Source organism: Fukomys damarensis, unplaced genomic scaffold, assembly GCF_012274545.1.
Source record: "Fukomys damarensis isolate Sample0158 unplaced genomic scaffold, DMR_v1.0_HiC HiC_scaffold_39, whole genome shotgun sequence".
Taxonomy (NCBI): domain Eukaryota; kingdom Metazoa; phylum Chordata; class Mammalia; order Rodentia; family Bathyergidae; genus Fukomys; species Fukomys damarensis.
The window spans coordinates 83,982,093-83,991,665 of NW_022900951.1; positions in this window are offsets into that span (position 1 = coordinate 83,982,093).

The following is a 9,573-nucleotide window of genomic DNA, read 5'->3' on the forward strand; positions in this document are numbered from 1 at the left end:
CATACACAGTCCATCCCCAAGTCCTGCCTGCCCTGCTTCTGTTCTTCTCACCACTGCTACGGCTTCCCCTCGTAGAAGCCACAGTATTCTCACTTCTGGGCTCCTATTCACTTTCTCGGCCTCCACACCTGCCTTCCTATAATCCATTCTCTGTACAATGGCCATGTTCCTAAAATGTATCAATTCCCTGAATCCAAATCCTTTCATACAAGTCCATTGTCCAGAATAGTAGTTTTCAAACTTATTGCGTGCGTAGGGACAAGGGGAAAAAATGAGAACCAAGACCTGTCATGTAGAGGTGCAAGATGCCAACGATGAATATAACTGTACTGTATACCTAGAATGTACCAATAAACTCCATTAAAGCTGAAAAAAATTTTAAAACAGTAGAATTTAAAAGAGGTTAAAAAATAAATAAAACTCTTGGACACAGGTAAAACTGGAGCTATTCTAGTTGGAGAAGGGTGTGGACCCTACGTACCTCTTGTCTCCTGTCCCCTTTGCTCCTTCCTCTCACTGCCAGCAGCAACTGAGGAAGCTCCAAGGAGGCAGCACTATGGGACTTCAGTGCTTTAGGAAATTCAGTTTGAAAGTATGCAAGAGCGGTAAGCTGAGGCAGGAGGATCGCTGTGAGTTCGAGACCAGCCTGGGCTACATAGTGAGTTCCAGGTCAGTTGCAACTACATAGCGAGACCCTACTCAAAAAAAAAAAATAGGCAAGATAAACTCCAAATTCTTGCTGGGCATGGTGGCACACACCTATAATCCCAGAACTCAGGAGGCTGAGGCAGGAGGATGTCCTTTAATTGAAGGCCAGCCTGAACTACCTAGTGAGTTTAAGGCCAGCTTGAACTACATAGCAAGTCCTTGTCTCCAAAAACAAGAATCCAAAACTCTTATAAAGAAAAATACCAATAATGAAAAGGTGCTTCCCCAGCCAGGTGAGAGGTGCACACTTGTAACCCCAGCACTCTAGAATGATGAAGCAGGAGGATCCCAACTAGAGATTAAACAAGACCCTCTCTCAAAATTTTAAAAAGAATTGGAAAAAGAAAAAGCCATGTTCCCAGGGTCTTGGCCCCTGCTCCCCTGGCTGGGTCCTGTACTGCCACCTTTGTCTAGCTCCTTATGCTGCAGTTGCTGTCAACCACTGGCATCTCCCTCAGCACCTGGATGGGAGTGGGGGATTACACTCTCCGTGCAAGCAGAGCATTGTGCTCTCTTGGCCTGGATGCCTCAAGGGCAGCGGCCACTTACTGTGCTTATCTTTATATAGCACAGTGCCTGGTTTGTAACAGATGCCTAATCAATACTTGGAGAACCTTTAGTAGACTAAAGTGATGGTCTTGACCTTATTAGTGGATTCTACTAATCTGGTGCTTTCACCAACAGGATAAACTTGTGATCACTTCAGCAGCACAGATACCAACAGGATAAACTAAATACGGCTATCTTTACTGATAAGCATGAAATACACTGAGCCTGGTTTCTTCTCTATGTTCTGGAAGACATAAATAATGCATTCCCTCTGTGGAAGATTCTCAAAGCCAGCTGCTGTTGACAGCTTTCCTGAGCCCTGTTTGGCCCCAGTGGGAGCCCAACCAGACTCCAGCACACAGTGGTTACAAAGAGCAGAGCTGGAGTGGAGAGAACATGCTCTATATTCTCTACATTGTTCATACTAATTTAACAGAAGAAATTCACTCAAGTGAAGAGGCACTGGCCTGAGAAGACCATCAACACCAGTCGAGGGTAGAGGAGAGGGAAATCTGTAAATTCAACACTGATCCTCCCTGGAAAACACACTGAGCTGGCCCCTACTATCACCTTCCTGCTTTTCGTCAAAGCGGCAATAGGAAGTGAAGGTCCACTTACAAATACCAGCTCCATTTTTTATTACGTTAATTTTATTGATACACTTTACATATACATAATAGTCACATTCCTCATAGGAAATTTGTATTTGTACATGATATATCTTGATTTTTTCCTTTTTTCTCCATTCCCCACTCCTACCTTCAACTCTTCTTCCTCTCCTTATTTTTTTTTATTTGTTTTTTGAGACAGGGTCTCACTACGTAGTTGAGACTGATCTGGAACTCACTATGTAGCCCAGGTTGGTCTCGAACTCACAGCGATCCTCCTGCCTCAGCCTCCCGAGTGCTGGGATTACAGGCGTGCGCCACCACGCCCGGCTTCCTGTCCTTATTTTAAAAACCTTTGTTTCGACTTTTTTCCTTTTCCCTTCCTTCCCTCCCCACTCCTCTCTCCTTTATTCCCCTTCCCAACTGAACATCTTCCTATTTCCAATATCGATCATCCATTTTGGTCCTTATTTACACTTTTGGTTCTTCACACAAGAGAAACAAGGTGCTATTTAAATATGTGTGAATAATTTATTTCACTTGAAACTGTGGTCTCTAGGTCCATCTATTTACCTAAAAATGTCTCAAGTTTATCTTTCTTTATGGCAGAGTAGCACTCCATTGTATATAAAAAGTCATATTTTCTTTATCCATTCATCTGTTGATGGGCATCTTGGCTGTTTCCAAGATTTAGTTATTACAAATTGTTATCGGCTTCATTTCTTTAAGGTTTATTCTGCACTGGGCATTGCATTGATGGCTTTGTATATAGAATTTAATTCCTCATAACGACTTAGATATTATCATCATTCCCTCTTTACAGACAGAAAGTGAGGCCTGGTGTTATGGCTTATATCTAGATATCCCCACAGAGCTTCATGCACTCAATAGGTGGGGCTTTGGGGAGCAGCTGGATAATGGGTGTTGATACTGGATTAGCTCACTGATTGGTTTAGCATAGTTCTGAGTGTGGGTAATGGAAGCCTGGTTGGTTGTGGGTGACAACAACCAACAGGCTTGTAGCCTGGATGGAATAGAAGGAAAAGAAATGGGAAGGCTGCTGCTACTCCTGCTTCCTGCCTAAGCTGCCATGGGCTGTTTCTCCTCTTCTATGCCACCCTGCCTTGGAGCCAGCCCACTATCAACTGAAACCTCTACAAACTGTGAGCCAAAATAAACCTTTCTACCTTCCAGTTGTGTGTGTTGTGTATTGTGTCCCAGCAATGAGAAAGTAACTAAGACACATGGTGAGGTCAAGTAGCTTCTACAGGGTTACGCAAGAAGTGGGCCTGTATTCAAACCCTGGCAGTCTGGCTCCAGAGGTCATGCCTTCAACTAGCACACCACACTGACTTCTTCCTGTGCAAAGGCCATTGCAGTGTGGTCCTGGGCCCTGAGGAGCTGACAAAGAGCACGACCAGAGACTGACATGGTCTTCAAGAGGAGGGAATGTGACCCTGAGTTCACAGGATGGAAACACGGATGGCGAAGCCCAAAGAGGCCCATTGGTCAGCTGATGTGAAAGATTGTTGACAGTGGGATGGGGTAGAATGGAGTAAAGAAAGGTGCTCTATCTAGAGGTGCTGCCACGTGCTTAGAGACAAAGCAGAATCAGGACCAAAAGCTGTAAAGGCAAGTTTCTTCTGAGAAAGGCCAGGCCGGTAGATTGGCAAATGGCTCCCTCATCTACTCCCAGATTTAAAAAGAACTGAAAAAGAATACCTAGAATTTGAAAGAATTGAAAGCATACTAACATTCACAGAAACTTTCTTCACAAATAGTCCACAGGTAGAAACAACCTACATGTCTACCAACAGAGAAAAGGATAAACCCAATGTGGTAGAGTATATCAATATTAATTTTCAAATAAATGGAATTCTTACACATGCTACAACAGTGATGGGCCTTGAAGACTATGCTAATTAAAATAAGACAGACATAAAGGACAGATATTGTGTGACTCCACTTAGATAAGATACCTAGGGTTAATCAAATCCATAGAGACAGGAAATAGATTAGCAGTTATAGCCAGGTGTGGTGGCACATGCCTGTAATCCCGGTTATTCAGGGAGGCTGAGGCAGGAGGATCAAAAGTTTGAGCACAACCTGGGCAACCTAGTGAGACTCTGTCTCAAAATCAAAATTTAAAGGACTGGAATGTAGCTCAGTGGCAAGGATGAGGTCCTGGACTTAATCCCCACTACAGCAAACACAGCAAACAAAAAAGTAGTTACAGGGGCAGTGGTGGGGAGGGAGACTAGAGAGTTACATAGTAGGTATAGAATTTTAGTTTTCCAAATGAAAAGAACTCTGGTGATGGATGGTGGTAATGGCTGCACAAGGATGTGAATGTAGCATTGTCCCTCGGTATCCACTCAGGATTGGTTCCAAGACCCCTAGGATTTGCAGAAGCTCAAGTGTCATATAAAATGATGTACTATTTGCATTTAACCTATGCATATTTTCCCGGTCACTATAAATCACCTCTAGATTACTTACAATACCTAATAAAATGTAAGTGCTATTTACATAAGCATCATACTGTGTCATTTAGGGGATAATACAAGAAAAATGTCAGTATATGTTCAGTATAGATGCAATTTTTTTCAGATAGTTTGGGATATTGGTTGAACCCACAGATGCAGGGGCCTGACTACTTAATGCCACTGAATTATACACTTAAAATGATTAAAATAATTTTTTAAAAGCCACAAAAGCAAAACAAGGGCTGGGGGATTTAGCTCAGTGGTTCCGCCATCTGCCTTGCAAGCACAGGGACCCAAGTTTGATCCCCGACACCAAAAAAAAAAAAAAAAAAGAAAGAAAAGTCTCATTTTAAACATTGCAATATCACCCCTTTTGGGCCGGGAATTTAGCTTTCTGCCACCTGCCTTGTAAGTGCAAGGACCTGAGTTCGATCCCCGGTACCAAAAAAAATAAATAAATAAATAAGCAAAACAAATTAGCTCCAGCAGCAGCCTGGTGTACTGGACCTGCAGCCCACAGGGAATGGTGTTTAGTTTTGAGTTCCAAGGAGCCAGGCTTAGAAGGCAGAAACTGGTCACCTGGAGAGTAGTGGCAATGACAGCGAATGTCCTGAAGAGGGTGTAAGAGAGCTCTGGCACAGAGTAAGCCCCCCCCCCCACCATGTACAAGCACAGTATAAACTCTTACCAAACTCCAGGGCACATACTAAAGCCAGCCTGGGTGAAGCACTTAGGTGTGGCCCGACTCCCAGGGAGTCCTGGAGAATCCCGGTGACGGGGCAAAGGTTTCTCCCGTCTCTCCCAGCTTCTCCAGGGCATATGTCCTCTTCCCTGAAGCCCAAGCTAGTCTGTTCTCCAGTGAAGATCCACAAGAGGTGCTGTCCAGTACCATGGAAAGATCACGTGCTCAGAGCGTGGCAGATTTGGGTTCAAATTCTGATTCTCACATTAGATAGTACCTCAGTTTCCTTGTCTGTCAAATGGGGTTAATAATGATACAGGGGCCTATCTCAAAACTGTTGTGAGGATGAAGTGAGATGTAAAGTGCTTACCACAGAGTCTGCATGTAGTGAGTGTGAAAAGAGCATCAGCTAGGATTGCCTCATAAATGGCAAAATGACTATGATGATCAGAGTTTGAAAGCACCCATCAGCCAGGCATGGTATCATGCACTTGTAATCCCACTATTCTGGGGGGCTGAGGGAGGAGGATCACAAGTTTAAGCCCAGCCTGAGCAATTTAGTTACTTAGCAAAATAATGTCTCAAAATGTTAAAAATGCAGAAGGGGCTGGGGATGTAGCTCAGTGCAAAAGCCCTAGGTTCAATCCCAGTACGGAGAGGGAGAGGGAGGGGAAGAGGGGAGGGAGAGAGGGAGGGAGTGGAGGGGGGGGGGGGAGACTCAGTATCATAAGGGCCCTCAATCAGTGATAGCTATGAAATGATGCAAAGAACAATCAAAGACAGAGGTCCAGGACCTAACAGAGTAATGTGTAAAAGAACAAGGAGATGCTGAGCTCTGGCGGAGAAAAGAAATCTGTTTAGAGGTCTGTAGGGAACACAGTGACAGCCTGGCGACCCGCTTAGACCACTGCTGTGCAGCCCAGGCGGCCATTCAGGAAGGTGTGGGAAGGGAGGGACTGAACCTCACTGTTGATCTCCCACTGGCGAGCCACCTTCCGGGGGGCAGAGGGAGGGGCAGCTCCACCTTGGAGTCTCCAGGGACCAGCTGTACAGTAACAGGTTCTGTTTCAATTCCTCCCCTCTTGGTGTCTAAGCTTGTTTTTGTGGCTGGAGAAGAAAAGCATGGGCGGGGCTCGGCTGCACAGCACTCAGAACCACAAACCTGCCCCCAGAATGAGGGTACAGAATGTACCCAGACTTTAAACCACACCCTGTGGCTTGGGGAGGCCCCTAGGGTGGCTGAGAAACTGTCATACTACATTGTTTGAGAGCCTAGCGCCTAGCAACCTGCCTGGGATTCCACAGCTGTGGTTAGACAATGGGATGTCCCAAGGGGTCAGGACTGAGTTGAATCACCTCCTACAGAAGAGTGCTCCAAGATCTAAGATACCTCTCTGATCTGAAAAGAGGCCTATGGCCTCTGAGACTCTCTTGGGACCAGATTAGCTCTGAAGCTGGACTAGGAGAGCTCGCAGCCTAAGGCCACCATAAGGGGACACTCACAGATTTAGCTAGACCCACTTTTACCCACAATTCACAGGAACAGCTTCTGTTTCCCTCTCCCTGTGGCCACCCCACCCCCACAAACCAGGGAAACTAGGGTTTCCAGAGCAGTGAAGGGGGGCCACCAGATGGAACCTTTGGAGAGAGGGTAGAGACAGTTTCCCAAAGCTTGAAGTAATTTGCAAACAAGGGAAGGTTGAAGCTGGGTGTGGTGCGACACACTTGTAATCCCAGCAGGAAGGGATCACCATGAGTTCAAGGCAAAGCTGGGTTATATAATGATTTTAAGCCCTGGCTGAACTGTATAGCAAGACTCTGGCTCAAAATGCCACCCCCACCGCACCCCCACCGTGCCACACCCCTGCCAAAAGAAGGTTGAGAGGAGGTCGAACCCACAGGAGATGGGAGAGGGACTCCCAGTTGAATGGGTCAGAGAGGAAGAAGGACCTGCAAAAGCACGATGAAAGTCAGCGGAGACAAGTGCAAGGGGTTTGTTAGTGACAAAACCTAACACCATAATCTGGTTTAACATAAACAAACACGAAAACAAGTATAGGAGGGAGTTGACCACAACAGAATATGAATCAGCCTCAAAGTAGAGCACAACTCACTTATGTGCACCACATTTTCCAAAGCAGAGATGAGGACACGTACCTGACAAAGATGAGTGTACTTATGGGGAAAGAAGCCTGAAAAGGACTCTGCCCAGCAATCCTATGTAGGTCCTAGACTCCCTGAGACTGCTCTGTGACAGTTGGGTCTTCATTAGAAAGCTATGTGCAGAATCTGGGGAAAACAGAGAAGGTTTAGAATAGGAAGAAAGGTGAAATATGGGCAAGGATTGGTAAAGCAGAGGCAAGCGTGGTGAGGTTAAAGTTCTAGCTTTGTCAATTAGTGACTGCAACATTAGGAAAGTTACTCAACTTCTCTGAGCTCTTGTTTCTATGTCTTGAAAATGGGAATAATATTATCTGCTATATAGGCTTTTGGGAAGATTTAAGTGATTCAAAACATATAAAGCACCAAACACATAGTAAGTTATCAATAAATACATGGTTCTGTTCGGAGATAAGAGGAACAGATGCAAGATACTACGAAGAGGCTGCTAAGCAGTTGTTTCCCCACAACTGTGGAAATGTGAACGATTTTGATGGGCATCAGTAAGAACCTGGTCACCATCAAAAGTTGCAAACTGGCAGCTCTCAGGCAAGTTTGTTTGGCTCAAATAGTGTTTCCCAGAAATATGAGTTAGTTGCCAACCTTTTCAAAAGCGGACTATTTCACATAAAAATCCAGATTTTGGGCTTCTTTTTTAAAAAACCAGAAAATCTAGCGACTCTGGACCCTCATGCCTGCATGGCGAAGACCGTAGGATGGGATGAAATGTTCTCATACTAGTGACGCTAAACTGTCAGGTGCATAGATGCTAATATCGACTAGGCAAATGTACCAGATCAGAAGGCACAGTAGTGGTGGCGAGCACTGAGGGAGGAGGGTAATGGGGAGCAACTGTTAAAGAACAAAGGGGTTTCTTTCTGCATAGATGAAAATGGAAGATCAGAGGGAGTAGTTGCACAAATTGTGAATATATATGTTTTTCATTGAATTTATTGGTACTTTTTAGGTATACAGTACAGTTACATTCATCACTGGGATCTTGTACCTTTACATGACTGATCTTGGTTCTTATTTTTCCCCATTCCCCTGCCCTCCCTTCATTCCCTCCACCCTTCCCTATTTACAAAGACTTTCTTTCCATTTTTTCCTTTTCTCATATTTTTTCTTTTTCCTTTCCCCTTCCCCTCCCACTTCCCTTACTTCTTTAGCCCTTTTCTTCCTATTTCACATTATCAATTATACAAACCAATTATTGATCTATTAAAACTGCTGAATTATATACTTTTTTTTCAGTACTGGAGATTGACACCCCCAACACTTTTTTATTTAGCAAGACATGGTCTCACTAAGTCAGTAAATTGCCCAGACTGGGCTTGAACTTGTGATCCTCTTGCCCTAGTCTCTCAGAGTTCTGGGATTACAGGCTTCTGGGATTACAGGCATGCACCACCATGCCTGGCTTTGAATTACATACTGTAAAAGGTGAATTTTAGCCTGTCATGGTGGCATACACCTGTAATCCCAGCACTCTGGAGGATGAGGTAGGAAGATAGTCTTGAGTTTGAAGCCAACCTGGGCTACACTGTGAGTTCAAAGCCAGCCTGAACTATACGGTGAAAAATCTTTTTTTTTTTTTTTTTTTTTTTTTTTTTTGCCAGGGATTGAACTCTGGACCTTGTGCTCTGGACCTTGCGCTTGCAAGGCAGGTGACAGGAAACATTGAGCTAAAACCCCCGCCTGAGAATAAAGCTGTTATTTCAAAAATGGAAGTGCTGATTCAGCAGGGCCAGGCTGGAGCTGAGGTCCTGCTTTTTTATACTGTAGGGGCTGGAGATGGAACCCAGGACCTGGTACCTGCCAGTTCCTGCATTTCCGACAAGCTCCCCGTGCTGGGAACCCGGTCAGAGCATGGCTATTTTCTGTCTTTGTGTCCCATTGGAACCACCTGGGTAGTTTCAAAACTACTGAGGAATTTCTACCCCTGCTTAGGTCCCATCCCCAGGGGTTCTTTTTTCTTTTATTCATTGCCTTGTAGTCTGAGGCCTGGCTATCAGTATTGTAAAAGCTCCTCGGGCGATTTCTAATTTGCAGTCCCGTTTACGAGCCACCCACTTGCATCCTGGCCACTTTCTCCTTTCCCATTCCCTCCCTGGGCCGTCCCAAGGTATGTGACCTTACCCACTCCAGCCTCAGCTTGGCTGGCAGGGCCTGCCTGCCTCTCCTCCCACTCCAGTTCTGGCATCCTGAGGCCAAAAACACTTCCTCCTCCACGTCTCCCCAAGTCCCTTCTTAAAGGGTTTTGTCTTCTGGGGCAGCTTTGAGAACCTGTCAGAGGCGTTCGGAAGAAAAAATCGAAAGAACTCCTGTCCTCGGTGTCTCTTGTCGCTACTCCAGGCACCCGGAACTCGAATTCGGCGGG